Source organism: Balaenoptera physalus, assembly GCF_965194825.1.
Source record: "Balaenoptera physalus genome assembly, chromosome: 19".
NCBI classification, from domain to species: Eukaryota; Metazoa; Chordata; class Mammalia; order Artiodactyla; family Balaenopteridae; genus Balaenoptera; species Balaenoptera physalus.
This window is the reverse complement of record NC_138900.1, coordinates 52,829,592-52,848,796: the sequence shown is the minus strand read 5'-3', so window position 1 is coordinate 52,848,796 and position 19,205 is coordinate 52,829,592. Positions and strand designations below refer to the sequence as shown.

General features: G+C 36.2%; 2 long non-coding RNA genes across 2 annotated transcripts in view; one reads left to right on the top strand and one right to left on the bottom strand.

Moving 5' to 3' along the window:
- LOC309648075 overlaps window positions 1-11,053 on the bottom strand; it is a 314,368-nt gene extending 303,315 nt beyond the window's left edge. Inside the window, exon 1 of the long non-coding RNA XR_014256455.1 lies at window positions 10,423-11,053. This is a non-coding gene — a long non-coding RNA (uncharacterized lncRNA). The remainder of the gene's footprint in view (window positions 1-10,422) is intronic.
- A 103-nt stretch (window positions 11,054-11,156) lies between these two features.
- The window catches only part of LOC309648078, a 164,493-nt gene continuing 156,444 nt past the window's right edge, over window positions 11,157-19,205 (top strand). The window contains exon 1 of the long non-coding RNA XR_014256463.1: window positions 11,157-11,456. This is a non-coding gene — a long non-coding RNA (uncharacterized lncRNA). The remainder of the gene's footprint in view (window positions 11,457-19,205) is intronic.

Genomic DNA, 19,205 nt, shown 5'->3' with positions numbered 1-19,205 from the left:
AAAGATCTTGCTGTGATTTATGTCAAAGAGTGTTCTTCCTATGTTTTCCTCTAAGAGTTTTACAGTAGGGGTCTGATTTCTAACCACTTGACTCTTAAGGACTCCAAGATCTCATCTCTTGAGGCTGTATGCCTCTAAAACTCAAGCCGCTCAAATACTGAGACCTATATCTCCTTACTCTCAGTATAGCAGTTTAATCAGCCTACAGGCTTATTGCTCTTTTTTTCCAGCACCTTAATTGTTTCTGGACCCTGAGGACTTTCCTTTTATATGATATATATATATATATATATATATATATATATATATATATATATATCATATAAATATATATATTTGTGGGAGAGGGCATTTTAGGTTACCTTTTCCTCCTTTATGCAAGAACAAGAAAATTTACCCACCCAGTGTTTTGGTTTTTCTTTTAATTTATGTCCCACCAAGCAAGTCTAGTAATCATTTTCATTTTAAGTATTTTATTGCTAATTGCTGTAGGGAACTAGGTAGTGCCTAGCAAAAGTAATGAAGATGCAGAATGTATTATTAGTTCCCTAGGACAGTGGTGACAAATTACCACACAAACTGGGAGGTTTAAGACAATAGAAATTTATTCTCTCACACTTCTGGAGACTAGAAGTCTGAAGTCAAGGTAGTGGCAGGGCCATGCTCCCTCTGAAGAGTCTAGAGAAGGATCCCTCTTCCCCTCTTCTTAGTTTCTAGTGGTTGCCCGCGATCCTTTGTGTTCTTTGGTTTGCAGCTGCATAACTCCAATCTCTGCTTCCATCATCACACGGCCAGAATCTTCCCTCAGTGTGTATCTACTCTCTTGCTCTCTGTGTCTTGGTCTAAATCTCCTTCTTCTTTCTCTTATAAAGACACCAGACATTGGATTAGGACCCATCCTAATCCAGTATGACCTCATCTTAACTTGGATAAAATCTGCAAAAACCTTGTTTCCAAACAAGATCACTTTTACAAACACCAAGGGTTAAGACCTGAACACACATTTCAGGGGAACACAATTCATTCCACACCAGAAAATGTCTCTAAATTTAGGAAGTTGTACAAAGTTCTAATAATTCCTATCCATGTTCTTCAGGTCTGGGCCTCCTGTTTGCTTTATTATCTCTGTGGATAGTGATTTTTAAATGACCCTAGCGCCCTGAACTTCTATAAAGCCCTACAAAAATTTCTCTTCCCAGGTAACGGGCTTGACGGTATAGTTAGGATAAATTAGTGTCTTTCTTGAAGACAAGGTTCAAATCTTTATAATTCCCTAAAACCAGAATGGGGCCTGATATCAATAAACTAGAAACCATTCAAGTACCCTTTTGTTTCAGCTGTGTAATCTGTTTCTCAGGGGACCTCCTGACTAGGTGATAACCTTTTAAATAAATTCCTATGCCATGTAAGAAAGATCTCCTTATGGCTTTTCCTCAAACCCCACATCCTTGTTTTCCTCTCTCTGAGATTATTTCATAGTTTCAAAAGTCTCCTAGAAGGCACTGATTTGACTTCTGAGAGTAGCACTGCTTTCCAAAATATACATTAGTGCAATTGCTTCCAGGTCATCATACTTTACATTTTTGATTAGGGTAGTATTCCCAGAAGAAACCACAACTTCTTTAAAAGAAGTTATATGATTATGACCTCATGAAAGCAATTCGTCCTCCCCCAACATCCTTTTCTCGGTTGGTTCTTATCTTTCCTCAGTTGTACATTTGATATTGTGCTCTTTTATAAGTAAAAAAAATTTAGTTTCTATATCCCTTCCACATTCTACCTCCATTTTGTTGTGTCCTTTGTATTTTCTTACAAAAATTATTTGAAATATTTTAAAAATAAAAATCAAGTAAAACTTCTACATATCTACCATACAGCTTAAGAAATAACACATTGCCAAATACAGTTTAAGCACTCTATAATTTCTCCCTTAATGACATTCTTCCTCTCTTCCCCACCTCCCTACAAGTTCATACCACAAGTTATCTCCACAACAAATTACTACCTGGAAGCTGATGTTTATGATCCCCATACTTGTTTTTTATACTTTTACTAAATTATGTAGTGTTATATATTTTTTTAAACTTTAATTTGGTATTATACATATTATAGATTCCTTGGCAATCTTTTTTTTTTTTTTGCTCAAACTATGATTGTGAGGTTCATCATATTGATACGTATTTCTCTGGTTTGTTAGTTTAATACCTTCTTCACTTTTTCATTCTGAGAAAATACAACCATTTTTATAATCATTCTTCTAATGATGGACATTAAGTTAGTTTCCATGTTTTTGCAATTATAAACAATCCTGTTCGAACAATCCACTAATGGGTTACAACTAGTATTTTTCTTCCTTTTTTTGAACAGCTTTATTGGACATAATTCACATACCACAAGATTTGCCCTTTAAACTGTACAACTCAGTAAGTTTTTAGAGTATTCACAACCTACGCAGCCATCACAAGTATCTAATTGCAGAGCATTTTCATCATTTCCCCCCAAAACCCCATACCCACTCCCCATTCTCCCCATCCCAGTGCCTAGCAACCACTAATCTACATTCTGTCTCTACAGATTGCCTATTCTGGACATGTTACATAAAGAGACACATACAATACATGGCCTTTGTGACTGGCTTCACTCACTAAGCATGTTTTTCAAGCTTCATCCATGTTGTAGCACGTACGTTAATTTGATTGTAGTGATGACTTAATAGGTGTATGCCAAAACTTATTAAACTATATGATTAAATATATGCAATTTGTTGTATGTTCAATATAACTCAGTAAAGACTGTTACGAGACAAAGAAGTACACTACGAAATGATCAAGGGATCAATCCAAGAAGAGGTTATAACAATTATAAATATTTATGAACCCAACACAGGAGCACCTCAATACATAAGGCAAATGCTAACAGCCATAAAAGGGGAAATCGACAGCAACACAATAATAGTAGGGGACTTTAACACCACACTTACACCAATGAAGAGATCACCAAACAGAAAATAAGGAAACACAAGCTTTAAATGACACAATAGACCAGATGGATTTAATTGATATTTATAGGACGTTCCACCCGAAAGTGGCAGAATACAGTTTCTTCACAAGTGCACACGGAACATTCTCCAGGATAGATCACATCTTGGGTCATATATCAAGCCTTGGAAAATTTAAGAAAATTGAAATCGCATCAAGCATCTTTTCTGACCACGATGCTATGAGATTAGAAATCAATTACAGGGGGAAAAAACTGTAAAAAACACAAATACACGGAGGGTAAACAGTGCACTACTAAATAACCAAGAGATCTCTGAAGAAATCAAAGAAGAAATAAAAAAATACATAGAAACAGATGACAATAAAAAGACAACAACCCAAAACCTATGGGACACAGCAAAAGCATTTCTAAGAGGGAAGTTTATAACAATTTAATCTCACCTCAAGACACAAGAAAAATCTCAAATAAACAATCTAACCTTACACCTAAAGCAACTAGAGAAAGAAGAACAAAGAAAACCCAAAGTCAGTAGAAGAAAAGAAATCATAAATATCAGAGCAGAAAAAAATGAAATAGAAACAAAGAAAACAATAGCAAAGATCAATAAAACTAAAAGCTGGTTCTTTGAGAAAATAAACAAAATTGATCAGCCTTTAGCCAGACTCATCAAGAAAAAAAGGGAGAGGACGCAAATCAATAAAATTAGAAATGAAAAAGGAGAAATCACAACTGACACCACAGAAATACAAAGGATTATAAGAGACTACTACAGGACTTCCCTGGTGGCACAGTGGTTAAGAATCTGCCTGCCAATGCAGGGGACACGGGTTCGAGCCCTGGTCCGGGAAGATCCCACATGCCGCGGAGCAACTAAGCCCGTGCGCCACAACTACTGAGCCTGTGCTCTAGAGCCTGCGAGCCACAACTACTGAAGCCCGTGTGCCACAACTACTGAAGCCCGTGCGCCTAAAGCCAGTGCTCGGCAACAAGAGAAGCCACCACAATGAGAAGTCCGTGCACCGCAATGAAGACCCAACGCAGCCAAAAATAAATAAATAAATAAATTTATTTAAAAAAAAAAAAAGAGACTACTACAAACAACTATACACCAATAAAATCAACAATGATGAAGAAATGGACAGATTCGTGGAAAGGTACAATTTTCCAAGACTGAACCAGGAAGAATTAGAAAATATAAACAGATTTTTCACAAGTAATGAAATTGAAGCTGTAATCAAAAATCTTCCAACAAACAAAAGTCCTGGTCCAGATGGCTTCACAGCTGAATTCTATCAAACATTTAGAGAAGAGCTAACACTTACCCTTCTCAAACTCTTCCAAAAAATTGCAGAGGAAGGAAGACTCCCAAATTCGTTCTAAGAGGCCACCATCACCCTGATACCAAAACCAGACTAATATATCACAGAAAAAGAAAATTACAGACCAATATCACTGATGAACATAGATGCAAAAATCCTCAACAAAATACTAGCAAACAGAATCCAACAGCACATTAAAAGGATCATACACCATGATTAAGTGGGGTTTATACCAGGAATATAAGGATTCTTCAATATATGCAAATCAATCAATGTGATACACCATATTAACAAATTGAAGAATAAAAACCATATGATCATCTCAATAGATGCAGAAAAAGCTTTTGACAAAATTCAACACCCATTTATGATATAAAAACTCTCCAGAAAATGGGCATAGAGGGAATCTACCTCAACATAATAAAGGCCATATATGACAAACCCACAGCAAACATCATTTTCAAAGGTGAAAAACTGAAAGCATTTCCACTAAGATCAGGAACAAGACAAGGATGTCCATTCACGCCACTGTTAATCAACATAGTTTTGGAAGTCCTAGCCACAGCAATTAGAGAGGAAAAAAAAAATAAAAGGAATACAAATTGGAAAAGAATTAAAACTGTCACTGTTTGTAGATGACATGATACTATACATAGAAAATCCTAAAGATGCCACCAGAAAACTACTAGAACTAATCAACGAATTTGGTAAGGTTGCAGGATACAAAATTAATGCATAGAAATCTCTTTCATTCCTATACACTAACAACTAAAAATCATAAAGAGAAATTAAGGAAACAATCCCATTTACCACCACAACAAAAAGAATAAAATACCTAGGAATAAACCTACCTAAGGAGGCAAAAGACTTGTACTCAGAAAACTATAAAACACTGATGAAAGAAATCCAAGATGACATAAATAGATGGAGAAATATACCATGTTCTCGGATTGGAAGAATCAATATTGTGAAAATTACTATACTACCCAAACCAATCTACAGTTCCAATGCAATCCCTATCAAACTACCAATGGCATTCTTCACAGAATTAAAACAAAAAAATTTACAATTTGTATGGAAACACAAAAGCCCCGAATAGCCAAAGCAATCTTGAGAAAGAAAAACAGAGCTGGAGGAATCAGGCCTGACTTCAAACTATACTACAAAGCTACAGTAATCAAGACATATGGTACTGGCACAAAAACATAAATATAGATCAGTGTTACAGGATAGAATGCCCAGAGATAAACCCATGCACATATGGTCACCTAACTTACAACAAAGGAAGAAGGAACATACAATGGAGAAAAGACAGCCTCTTCAATAAGTGGTGCTGGGAAGACTGGACAGCTACTTGTAAAAGAATGAAATTAGAACACTACCTAACAGAAAACACAAAAATAAACTCAAAATGGATTAAAGACCTAAATGTAAGACTGGACACTATAAAACTCTTAGAGGAAAACATAGGAAGAACGCTCCTTGACATAAACCACAGCAAGATCTTTTTTGACCCACCTCCTGGAGTAATGAAAATAAAAACAAAAATAAACAAATGGGACCTAATTAATCTTAAAAGCATTTGCACAGCATGGGAAACCATAAACAAGATGAAAAGACAACCCTCAGAATGGGAGTAAATATTTGCAAACGAATCAACAGACAAAGCATTAATCTCCAAAATATACAAACTGTTCATGGAGCTCAATATTAAAAAAAAACAAACAACCCAATCCAAAAATGGGCAGAAGACCTAAATAGACATTTCTCATTTCTCATTCAACATTTGTTGAAGATATACAGATCGCCAACAAACACATGAAAGGATGCTCAACATCACTAATCATTAGAGAAATGCAAATCAAAACTACAATGATGTATCACCTCACAGTGGTCAGAATGGCCATCAACAAAAAATCTACAAACAATAAATGCTGGAAAGGGTGTGGAGAAAAGGGAACCGTCCTACACTGTTGGTGGGAATGTAAATTGATACAGCTACTATGGAGAACAGTATGGAGGTTCCTTAAAAAACTAAAAATAGAACTACCATATGACCCAGCAATCCCACTACTGGGCATATACCCTGAGAAAACCATAATTCAAAAGGACACATGTACCCCAATGTTCACTGCAGCACTATTTACAATACCCAGGTCATGGAAACAAGCTAAATGTCCAATGACAGATGAATGGATAAAGAAGATGTGGTACATATATACAAGGGAATATTACTCAGCCATAAAAAGGAACGAAATTGGGTCATTTGTAGAGATGTGGATGGACCTAGACTAAAGTCTGTCATACAGAGTGAAGTAAGCCATAAAGAGAAAAACAAATATCGTATATTAATGCATATATGTGGAATCTAGAAAAATGGTACAGATGAACCTATTTGCAGGGCAGGAATACAGATGTAGACGTAGAGAACAGACATGTGGACACAGGGTGGGAAGCGGAGGGTGGGACAAATTGGGAGATTATGTTTGACATAAATACACTACCATGTGTAAAACAGGTACTGGGAACCTGTTGTATAGCACAGGGAGCTCAGCTTGGTGCTCTGTGATGACCTAGATGGGTGAGATGGGGGTGTGAGGAGTAGGAGGGAGGTCCAAGAGGCAGGGGATATAAGTATACATATAGCTGATTTACTTAATTGTACAGCAGAAACTCACACAACATTGTAAAGCAATTATACTCCAATAAAAAAATAATAATTAAAAAAATATATGCAATTTGTTGTACGTTAATTATAACTCAATAAAGCTGTCCAAAAAATAGGCAAAAGATTTTAATAATGCTTCACCATAGAAGATATACATATAGCAAATAAATAAATGAAAGATGCTCTACATCATGAGTTATCAGAGAAATGCAATTAAAATTACAATGAAACATCAATACACACTGAATGGAATAGTTAAATTTTAAAATACTAACACCACCAAGAGCTGATGTGAATAACCAGAGCTGTTATACGCTGCTGACAGGAAAACAAATGGAATAGCCACTTTGGGAAAAAGTTTGGTAGTATTTTAGGATGTTAATCATACATCTGTGGTATAACATAGCAGCTTCATTCCTAGGTAGTCACCCAGCAAAAATAAAAATCTATGGTCCCACAAAGACCTGTAGGTAAATGGTTATAGCAGCTTTATTGCTAATAGCCACAACCTGAAAACAACCCAAATGTCCATTAACTGGCTAATGGATAAACAAATTATGGTACATATGTACAATGGAGTACTATTCAAACACAGAAAGGAATAAACTACTGATACATGCAACAACATGAATGAATCTTAAATGCTTTATGCCAAGTGAAAGAAGCTAGACATAAAAGGCTGCATACTACCGAATTCCATTAACACCATGTTCTCAAAGTACAAACGTATAGTGGCAGATATCAGATCAGTGGTTGCTAGGGGATAGGTATGGGATCTGAGAATTGATTATAAAGGAGCATGAGGTAACTTTATAGACTAACAGAAATACTCTATATCTTGATTATGGTAGTAGTTCACAATTGCTTATATTTGTCAAAATTCATAAAACTATATTCCTAAAAAGAGTGAATTTTACCATATGTAAATTAAGCCTAAAAAAAACTGGCTTTTATAAAAAGCAGCAGCCAGGGGGTGGAAAAAAGACACATTACATACAGGAGAACAAAGATCAGAATGACTCCAAATATCTTACTAACAACAACACAAGACAGAAGACAATAGAATATTAAAGTACTAAAAAACACAATTATATATCCAGCTTAAAAATAAATCTTTCAAAAATGAAAAGTGAACTAAAAACCTTTTCAAGTAAAAAAAAAAAAAAACCTAATAGAATCCATTACCAACAAGCCATACCATAAGCAATGTTAAAGGAAGTTCTTCAGACTGAAGAAAACTAGTGAAAACTTGCATCTACAATAAGAGATAGAGTGCCAGAAATGGTAAGATGTAGGCCAATAGATTTTACTCTCATTTTCCTAATTTCATTAAAACCTCCTCAAAAAGAAAGCGCCAGGCCTGGATGGATGCACTGGTGTTTTCTATCAAATCTTTAACAAAAAATAATACCAATCCTATACAAAATCTTTCAAGAAACAGAGAAGAATACAACACATCTCAGATCATTTAAAGAAGTCAGACAGCACTGCCCTAATGCTAAAATCAGAAAATCACAAGAAAGCAAAACCAAGACCAATTTCCCTTATGGAACACTCTAAAGAAAAAAATTTTAAGATCACATTAAAAGACATAAAAACAATCAGGATATACTATGTTCACGGATGGAAAGACTGAATATTGTAAAGATGACAGTTCTTCCCAAATTAATGTGTATATTCAAAGCAATTCCTATCAAAACCCCAAGAAGATTTCTCACGGTATTTAATAAACTGATCATAAAAATTAATATGGAAGATCTAAGGGCCAAGAATAAATAAGACAAGAGAACAACTTGGTATAGGGGTAAGGAGAGCAGTTTAACCTACTGAATATTGTCTTAGTTTAGAGATAAGGTAATTTAAAACACTATGTTATATGTGCAGGGCGAGACAAATGAAACAGACTAGAAAAGCTCAAAAACAAAGGCAAACACACACACACACACACATATATATATATATATATATATATATATATATACATACACACATATATGTACGTAGAAACTGTATGGGAACATGACATTATCCATTCAGTGAGGAAAGGATGTCCTATTCCAGGGGTTGGCAAACTTTTTGTGTTAAGGGCCAGACAGTAATGTATCAGGCTTTGAAGCCCATATAGTTTCTGTCACAACTACTCAACTCTGACGTTGTAGCACAAAAGCAGCCAGACAACAAGTAAACAAGTGGGTGTACCTGTGTTCCCACAGAATTTTATTTACATAACCAGATAGTGGGTCAGATTTGGCCCATGGGCCAATGTTTTCCAAACAGCAACAAAACAACAAAAAATTTTTAGTTAAAACCATTTCTCACATCATACACAAAACTAAGTTTCAGGTGAACTAAAGTTCTAATGTGAAAAAATAATGCTTGATGATATAAATTATAGTCAGAACAAGCTAGTGGAATTTCACGATAAAAATCATTTTACTATAAGACATCCAAAACATTAAGGCACAAAAATTATTTTAACTCTTGATGTTGATCAAGTATTCTAATTTTTATGTTAATGCAAAAAGATACAACATCTTGTCAATTTACTTCTTATATGCCTGTGTGCCCATACCCTCATCTGTGAATGGCCTTCCTTTAATTTTAGAAAGCATTTCAGTGACTTCTCTAAAATTCTTAACCCAGTGCTCAATTGAAAGTGGTGCTACTAATACAACTTCTTCAAGCTTTCCCACCCCAACTTTCTTCAGAACAAATCTTAATTCAGAAGTTAAATGACGGCCATTTTTAAGAAGTAAAGCACTTAGCTGCTTTGGCTGTTTAACTATTTCTACTTTTTAAGAAATATAAATACACTTCTAGAACTGGACTGAGGTCCTATGGAAATCGGTACTTCAGAGTGGACTTTAAAACACCCTGAAATTGATACAAAATTTTTGTGTGTATGTGTCATATTCTATACAAAAGATTCAAGGTTTTCCTTGCTTCTTAAAGGGGACTATGACCCCCCCCCCCAAAAAAAGTTAAGAACCTCTGTTCCAGAGGCTGGACATACAGAAAATCAAGTTGAATGATCAGATTAGAAAGAAAATAGAAGATATGCATAGTCATAGAAAAGGGATATAGGAAAAGATGTCCATTTATACTATAAAACTAAGTGGGTCTGAATTTCAATTTGAAATTCAATCGATGGGGGTGTAGTGGGGGGAGTCAGATCATAATAGACACAGAAGGTTAATGAAGAGAACACTTTTCAATCAGTGTTTTTTTGCTTGTTTGTTTTTTATGTTACCGATCAAGCCTCAGTTTCACTGTACCCCAACAGACCTATTGGCTTTGTTCTGTTTTAAGGTTTGGAGAGTATTCATAACGCCAAAACGAAACGTATGTGTTAACAGGGTCCGACCAAGAACAAAATAATCCTGTTTTCGACAGGAATCCAATCATTCAGAGTCAGCAACTGGGACAAGATCTTACATTTCTGTAGCGCTTTATACAGCGCTTGCACTTGCCGCTTTCCACGGGACCTTCACTGCGTCCCAGTTGGGAAGAAGTGGACAGCAGCATCCTATTCCTTGATAAGGAACATTCTGGACTCAGTTTGTGAGATGTGGGGCGCTCCCCAGGTTGCTCAGGAGTCTTTTCCACACTGTCAAGGGCAGGTAGAAAGTTTCTGACAGTGCTGGTGATGGAGAGCCGGATATAATTACGAAAGAGGTCGGGAGGAGTCAAGTACGCTTGGGGAAGGTGTAAGCACGACAGGGTCGGACGGTTGCTACTGGGGAGGGAAGGAACTGAGAGACACCGTTCGGGAAAGAAGACGAAAAGGGAGCGTCAGGGGGAGCCTCCCTCCAGGGACCACAGAAGAGGGGCGGGCGCGTTGTCTCTGAGACGCGAGGAAAACGACGTGAGAAGAAGAACCTAGAGGCTGCGAGGAAGCGAACAGAGGGGCTGCCTCAGGGAGGGCAGCAGCCCGGCTGAAGCCCCCCATCTCGAGGCGGCTTGTTTGACTCAGCGTCCCTGCACCTCGGCCGCCCTTTTCGTCCTTCTCCCCTCGGGGTCGCTCACCACCCAGTTTGTTGGCTCCAGCAAGACGCCCAGCTGCCTTCCTTACCTCACGAACTCTCCGCGCCACAAATTCAAGTAAGAGCTCCAGAGCCTCGCAGCCCGGAACGTCTCCCAGAGTGAAGGACAGATGGGCCAATCGAAGCCCGGTTGGCCGCAAGCGTACAAGGCGGTGGGCGGGGCGAAGGGATGGGGCGGGACCAAACAGCGCTGCCATGACGACGGCTTCCGGTGGGCGGGCTGTGGTGACTTAGAGCCGGAAGGTGAGACGCCGCGGGAAAAGCGGTCCTGTTAGGTGGTCCAGGTAGTTTGGGGCTGAGGCCGTCTCCTGAAGAGTAACCGCGGGCCTGTGCTACGGTCACTCCACCGGCCTCCGTTTCCTTTAGCCTTCTCTTTCACCAAACGATTTTCCTGTCCAGTTATAAAGTGCAAGTTGTTTCCCCAAGGTAAGCGTGTAGTACCACCACCCCTTGTTGGGTAAGGGGTAACGGAAACTTGAGTCCACTTTGTCACCCGGGGAGCGGGTACTAAAAACAGAAAAAGGTGAAAATTTGGATTTCTAAACATTTAGTAATGGTTTACCGTGTGAATTTTTACTGTATCGTACACAGTTTGTAGTCTTTAAATATTGGGTGCAACTTGAGTTATGGTTAAATTTAAAATTCTAGTTATTTCTGACCGTCAAATTTCATCTAAACCGGGTATTAAAGAGCTTAATTTTAAAATTTTATGTAACAGTCTAAAAGCTTCTCTAAGTTCTTAATCTCCCATAAGTCTGAAGTTAGATGGTAAGATGGGCAGGTGCTTTGAGTCCAGACCATTACAGGAATCAAACTAATTCAGCTGAGGCTCCTCCTTTCTTAGATCATCACTTGAATCTAAAATAATTGAAACCAGGTGCTATGCATGGCTCCTTTGGTTCAACGTGTATCTCTTTTGGCGATAATGGTCTCACATAAGTCTCTCATTTATGGAAGAAAGTAAGCATTGTTGAAATGATGGAGGAGAAGTAAGGCTTTCTACAGACAAATAATACTTAAAAAAAAAACTTACAGCTTTGAAACACATCTTTTAAACAAAACAAAAGTCGTCGTTAAATTCTTGTCTCCAAAATCTAAAAGAAAAACTCAGCAGAACTTATCTGCTTATCAAGAAGAATTTCTTCTTCTACACTTAAGACAGGGAAGCATTTATGAAAGCTTAGATCTATATGTGTTTAGGTTCCCGCCAACCCCTTTCTTAAAATTCCATCTTTAAAACTCCTTGCTATTGAGCATTTTTCCAGCAGCTTGGATGAAACATTCCAAATAACTTACTCAGCCTGAAGGTTAGAAATTTCATTAAATAAGAAATTAAATATATTAGAATACTTAGGTATGAAACATTAATGAACAGAGTAACACATTCTTCAGAAGAAGAGGCACTTAAGAAAACACAGGCCACCTGCACTGTGGAGCCATCTACTGTGATGAGATTTGACAAGCAAGAGATCAAAAAATGGCCAGATTTCAAAACAGAATGTTCTGTGAGCTGCTTATTGCCCTCATAGACCATTTGAAAATAAAACCAACTCTCAGCAGAAGCCCAAGAGGCTTTAGAGATGAACCAGACCATCCTTTGGATGTCAGTATTATACTGAACAAAGTCAGTTATACTGTTATTTATCTGCAGGGGGAAAATGCCTAAATTTTATAAGGATTTAGGGCATTAATTAGAAATATATAGTGGTTATAGGGTTTAGAAAGCCAAGAAAGGAGACCTGAATCTAAGTTAGATTTACTTGGGAAAAACAGTGTTCTCTATAGTAGCATTTGACTTTGTACTCTCCATTCCTCTCACCTAAATGGCCTCTCCCCTCTGCTTGGTTGAATCTTACTAATCTCTCAAGACCCAGGTCACATTCTGAATTTTTTTGAGCTGTAACCCATAGTTAACTCTCTCCCTCCAGAACACCTATAGAATTATAAATATACTCTTTATTTGGCTTTTTTTTCTTTAGGGCTGGTAATATTTTTATCATTTATGTTGATGAATGTATCTTACATATAGTTTGCCTCATCTGCTAGATTCTAAGCTACTTAGAGTTGTATTCACCACTGTACCTGGCAGAATGACTTGAACATAATTCTGATGTAAAAATGCCTAAGTTAAGATTAGTATTAAGTATAGTTGGTAGCTGTATTAGTTTGCTGGGTTTGCTGTAACGGAATACCACAGACTGAGGGAATAAACAGCAGAAATTAATTTTTGCACAATTCTAGAGGCTAGAAAGTCCAATATCAAGGTGTCAGCAGGGTTGATTTCATTCTGAAGCCTCTCTCCTTGGCATGTAGTTTTGCCTCTGTCTTCACATGGTCTTTACTTCACGGACATACACATCTGTGTCCATATTTCTTCTTATAAGGACATCAGACATATTGGATTAGGGCCCATCCTAAAGACCTCATTTTAATTTAGTTACCTCTTTAAAGACCTTATCTCCAAGTATGGTTGCATTCTGAAGTACTGGGGATTAGGACTTCAGCATACGAATTTAAGGGGGGACACAATTCAGTCCGTAACAATAACCAACACTCAAAAAGAAGAAATGATTGGGAGCAGTTGTCCGTCATCATTAGAACTCTCATCTTTAGACCTATAGATAACATAATTGTGTACATCAGATTAGTGTAAGGTAATAGGGAGTGGGAGAGCCTGTGGTAAGTCAGAGAATATTTGCCCAAAGACATTCAAATTAAAATTTGTCAAAAAACACAAAACACAACACACACACACATCCCAGCACACCAACAAAATACCGGGTGATCCAAACAAACAAACAAAAACAAGCTGATTGGTTTTGGCTCATAGGGATCTGGTTTGCAAAAACCACCAGAATATTATTTCATTTGGAATCTATAACCTCTTAAGTAGATACTGGACATACTAAGTATGTTTTTGCATATGCAAAGACATTTTCCCTAGATCCCATTGGTTCACACATAACTTTTTTATTGAGTACCTGCTTTATTGAAGGAACTTTACTAAGTGCCTTGCTGAGATTAAAATCCATAAATTTGGCCACATATATCCAAGAGTTACAAGGACATCCAATTTCTGAGATAATTTATTAAATGCATAACCATGCATAATTTAGTATTTTGGGGGATACAGCTTTATCCTGTAAATAAATTAGAACTCTGAAAAAAATTCTTTGTCAGATTATGTGCTCTGATAAGGCCAAGGTTCTGATCTCAAATACAAGTGGAAAGGACAGGAGACATATACAAAAATAATTATAGTGCAAGATAAAAATGAGACTATAAGAGAATTATAAAGTACTGTGGGAAATTAGAGGAGGAAAAGATTTCTTCCAGGTTGGCGTGTTACTAAAAGTGTTTAATGCAATCAGAATTACTTTCTTGTAGCACTTGGAACACATTAACCAATGTGTTATATGTTATTTGCATATGTTCACAACTCCCCCAGTACAATCTGAAATGCAGAAGAATGTTTTAATCTTTATATGCTCCAGTCTAGTGTTGCTCAAAAGTATCAGAGTCACCTGGGGAACTTTTTAACAATAAACTTTTCTTAACTCTGGCTCTATAGTTTCTAATTTAGTAGGCCTGGAGGAGTGCTAGAGAATCTCTGTCTTTAAAAGGTTTCTCCCACTTAATGATTCTGATTATCAACCCCACTTAGAACCTTCTGCCCTAGAGCACCTGGTATATAGTATGCTCTCAATAAGTTCTTGTCACATTAAATGAGTGGAGCTGTGATTTAGTAAGATTAAAAAGGCCCCTGTGTGCAGGATGAATTAGAGTAGAAAATATCCTAGAGGCAAGGAAATCCTATTACAGATGTCCAGCTAAGAGATGAAGCAGGCTTAAACTAGGGTAGAGGCCATAGGAAAGGAGAGAAATGGATGAGAAACATTGAAAAGATAGAATATACAAAATTAGATGAAACTTGATAGTTGCAATAGTTCCCAAAACAGTATGGCTAAGATTAACATGAGGTGTTTATTTAATAAGCAGGTTGCTGGACTCTATGTATGAAATCCTGTTTGGCTGGTCCAAGGTGAAGCACATGAATCTGAATTTTTAAAATTTATTTTATATTGGAGTATAGTTGATTAACAATGTTTCAGGTGTATAACCAAGTGGTTCAGTTATACATATACATGTATCTATTAGTTTTCAAATTCTTTTCCCATTTAGGTTATTACAGAGTATTGAACCAGTACTGTGCTATACAGTAGGTCCTTGTTGGTTATGTATTTTAAATATAGCACTGTGTACATGTCAATCCCAAATTCCCAATCTATCCCTCCCCACACCCTTCCCCACTGGTAACCATAAGTTCCTTCTCTAAGTCTGTGAGTCTGTTTCTGTTTTGTAAATAAGTTCATTTATATCATTTTTTTTTTAGATTCTGCATATAAGCAGTATCATATGGTATTTCTCTTTCTCTGTCTGACTTACTTCATTTAGTATGATAATCTCCACGTCTATCCATGTTGCTGCAAATGGCATTATTTCATTGTTTTTAATGGCTGAGTAATATTCCCTTACATATGTACCACATCTCCTTTATCCACTCATCTGTCGATAAACATTTAGGTTGCTTCCATGTCTTGCTGCTATGAACATTGGGGTGCATGTATCCTTTCGAACCATGCTTTTTTCTGGCTACGTGCCCAGGAGTGGGATTACTGGGTCATATGGTAGCTCTGTTTTTACTTTTTTAAGTAACCTCCATACTGTTCCCCATAGTAGCTGTACCAGTTTACATTCCCACCAACAGTGTAGGAGGGTTCCCTTTCCTCCACACCCTCTCCAGCATTTATTGTTTGTAGATTTTTTGAAGATGGCCATTCTGACCTGTGTGAGGTGATACGTTATTACAGTTTTGGTTTGCATTTCTCTAATAATTAGTGGTGTTGAGCATCTTTTCATGTGCCTCTTGGCCATCAGTATGTCTTCTCTGGAGAAATGTCTATTTAGGTCCTCTGCCTATTTTTTGATTGGTTGTTTGTTTGTTTGTTTGCTTGTTTGATATTGAGCTGCATGAGCTGTTTGTAAATTTTGGAGATTATTCCCTAGTCAGTTGCTTTGTTTGCAAATATTTTCTCTCATTCTTTGGGTTGTCTTTTTGTTTTGTTTATGGTTTCCTTTGCTGTGCAGAAGATTTTGAGTTTAATTAGGTCCCATTTGTTTATTTTTGTTTTTATTTCCATTACTCTAGGAGACGGATTGAAAAAGATACTGCTGCAATTTATGTCAAAGAGTGTTCTGCCTATGTTTTCCTCTAAGAGTTTTATAGTATCTTACATTAAGGTCTTTAATCCATTTAGAGTTTACTTTTGCGTCCAGTGTTAAAGAATGTTCTAAATTCATTTTTTTTACATGTAGCTGTCCAGTTTTCCCAGTACCATTTATTAAATAATGGGAACACAGTAAGAATGCCCACTATTAGTACTTTCATTTATTATTGAACAAGAATTGGTTAGTGCAATAAGGTAAGAAGAAATAAATAAAAGGCCTATAAACTGGAGAGGGCTTGAAGGAAAAACTGTTCTATTCACAAATAATAAAATTCTATTCATAGAAAAATTTAAAAAAACACTACTGTTAAAAGTAATAGCAAAGTCAACTGAAACAAGTTTAATATTCAAAAATTAATTGTATTTCTATATACAAACATTAAGAAGAAAAATTTTGAAAACAATTAGGAATAACACTAAAAACATCAAATAAGTGGGAATAAATATAAGATGTGAAGTAACTGTATTCTAAAAACTTTGAAACTATCAGTACATATATAATATCTAAAATAGAGTGATATACCATGAAAAAAAATACAATAAGATACCGCTTCACACTCAGTAGGATAGCTGTTATTGAAAAGAAAAGGAAAGAAAGTGCAAGAGAGAGGGAGAAAGAAAGTGTTGGCAAGTATATAGAGAAATTGGAACACTCTTACGTTGCTGGTGGAACTGTAAAATAGTACAGTGGTTGTGGAAAACAATTTGGCAGTTCTTCAAAAAGTTAAACATAGCAATTCCACTTCAAAGTATGTAACCAAACAGGAACGTAAACAGATTCATGTACACCAATGTTCATAAAAGTGTTATTCACAGTTATCAAAAGGTGGAAACAACACAAGTGTCCATCAACAAATGAATGGTTAAACAAATGTGGTATATCCATACAATGGAATATTATTATACCATACAAAGGAATGCAGTTTTGAAAAATGCTGCAGGATGGATGGACTTGGAAAATATTATGTTAAGTGAAATAAGCCATATATGAAAGGCCTATATTTTATGATTCTAAAAGTTGTATGACTCACAAAGACAGGAAGTAGGTTTGAGGTTACCAGAGGTGGAGTAGAGGGAGCAAATGAGAAGTTAATGCTTAATGGATACAAAATTTCTGTTTGGAGTGATGATGAAAACATTCTGAAAATAGTGGTGGTGATCACACAACATTGTAAATGTACTTAATGCCACTGAATCATACACTTAAAAATGGTTATAGTGGTAAAATTTATGTTTATGTGTATTTTAACACAATTAAAATTTATGTATAATATATATAAGAATTCAATGTAAGTATTGGTTTTGAGAATCACTGCTCTAACTTAGAAGTTAATGAGAAAAGCCTTTAGTTTTCTTTGTTCTGAGTCTTTGTTCCTATTTTAATCTTATTTAGGTTTTCTAAATAGATTTTTTTTTTTGAGGATAAAATACTGTGAGCATGCATCAGGACTATTCTGGTATTCATTTTATGAATTAATGAGATACTTTTCAAATACAAATCATTCTCAGAAGAATTTGGTGCACTGGCCTAGTTATTACTGGTCGATTAGGCTTAACTGAGCTGGGGTTGTGAGGCTGAGAGTCCAGAATATAGAGTATCTAAGTAATAGTAAATCTGGAAGCCCAGTAAGAACAGAGTACCTGACTTCTGTTATACAAACAGTGTGATTCAAATGACCTATTTAACATTATCTATTGAAATAATAACTCTAAAAACATAATTAATATTGCCTCTTTAATAGGATAAGATAGGCTGTGCTACAGTAACAAACCCCTATATTTGTCTGGCATCACCTTCTCATCAACAACTAACTGTAAGAGAGGCTGGAAAAATCCCCATTTATTTAGTCCCAACCTAACTGCCTTGGAGGCCGTTGTAGATTTGGTGTGATGAGGATATAGCACTGGCTCTTCCAGACTGACCTACATTTTAAAAATTTCTTCACAGTGATCTAAGTGATGTTTAAAGTAAGGTTAGACTTACTGAAGTTTTGTTTCAGGCTATTTCAGACAAAATAAGGAAATTTTTTCTTTATAGACAAGGTATGTATAGGTTTTGGAGATTCATGATTTCACAGTATTGGCAAAATTCAGTAGTAGAACTCATCAACTTGCACTGTTAGTGTTAAGTACAAACTGCGTGAATTATTAGTTGCATATTTTCAGTCAGTTCATTTAATTCAGTTTCAGCATCTGGAGATGGGGACAGTAGTCCCTACCAAACGAGATTCTTATGAGGATAAAATGAGAAAAAGAGAATGAAAAGTGCCTTACACAATGTCTGATCCATTGGAGATTAGCATTAATGGTAGTTGTCATTATTAATTAAATATTATTTGACTTTTCTACCTTTATGCAATTTTGTGAATATCACATGAGAAAACATGAAGTCTTTTTGAAATTTGCAAGGTGGTATATAGATATACATTTGGCAACTTATTATAGATCCCTTCTCTTTTCTGAACTAATTTTCACTATCATATAAATAAAAGTTTGATGATAGATACTTCTTTGCATCTTTCTCTATTTTGTGGGGGTTAATCTCATCTCCCAAACAAGAATGTGTATACTGCTTGACGATAGCTAGTATTTCATAGCTCATGTTTCTCTTCTGTCTCCTACATCTAGCACAGTTCTGTGTTCTTTAGTAAAATACTCAGTAAACATTTGTTTACTTTTAGTAATTAGTGATTTCTAAGTAGGCCCTTAAGGATATCATGATTGCAATTAGAATTGTCACTTGGAACATGTGATTGCTGCTACACTCTTGAGAATTCCCATTAGTCAAAGGTGACCTTCCTATATATCCCAACAGATGCAGACCTGACAGAAGTGATTCATACCTCTCCAAACCACAACACAGATCTTTGCAGTCTGCCCTGCTTTC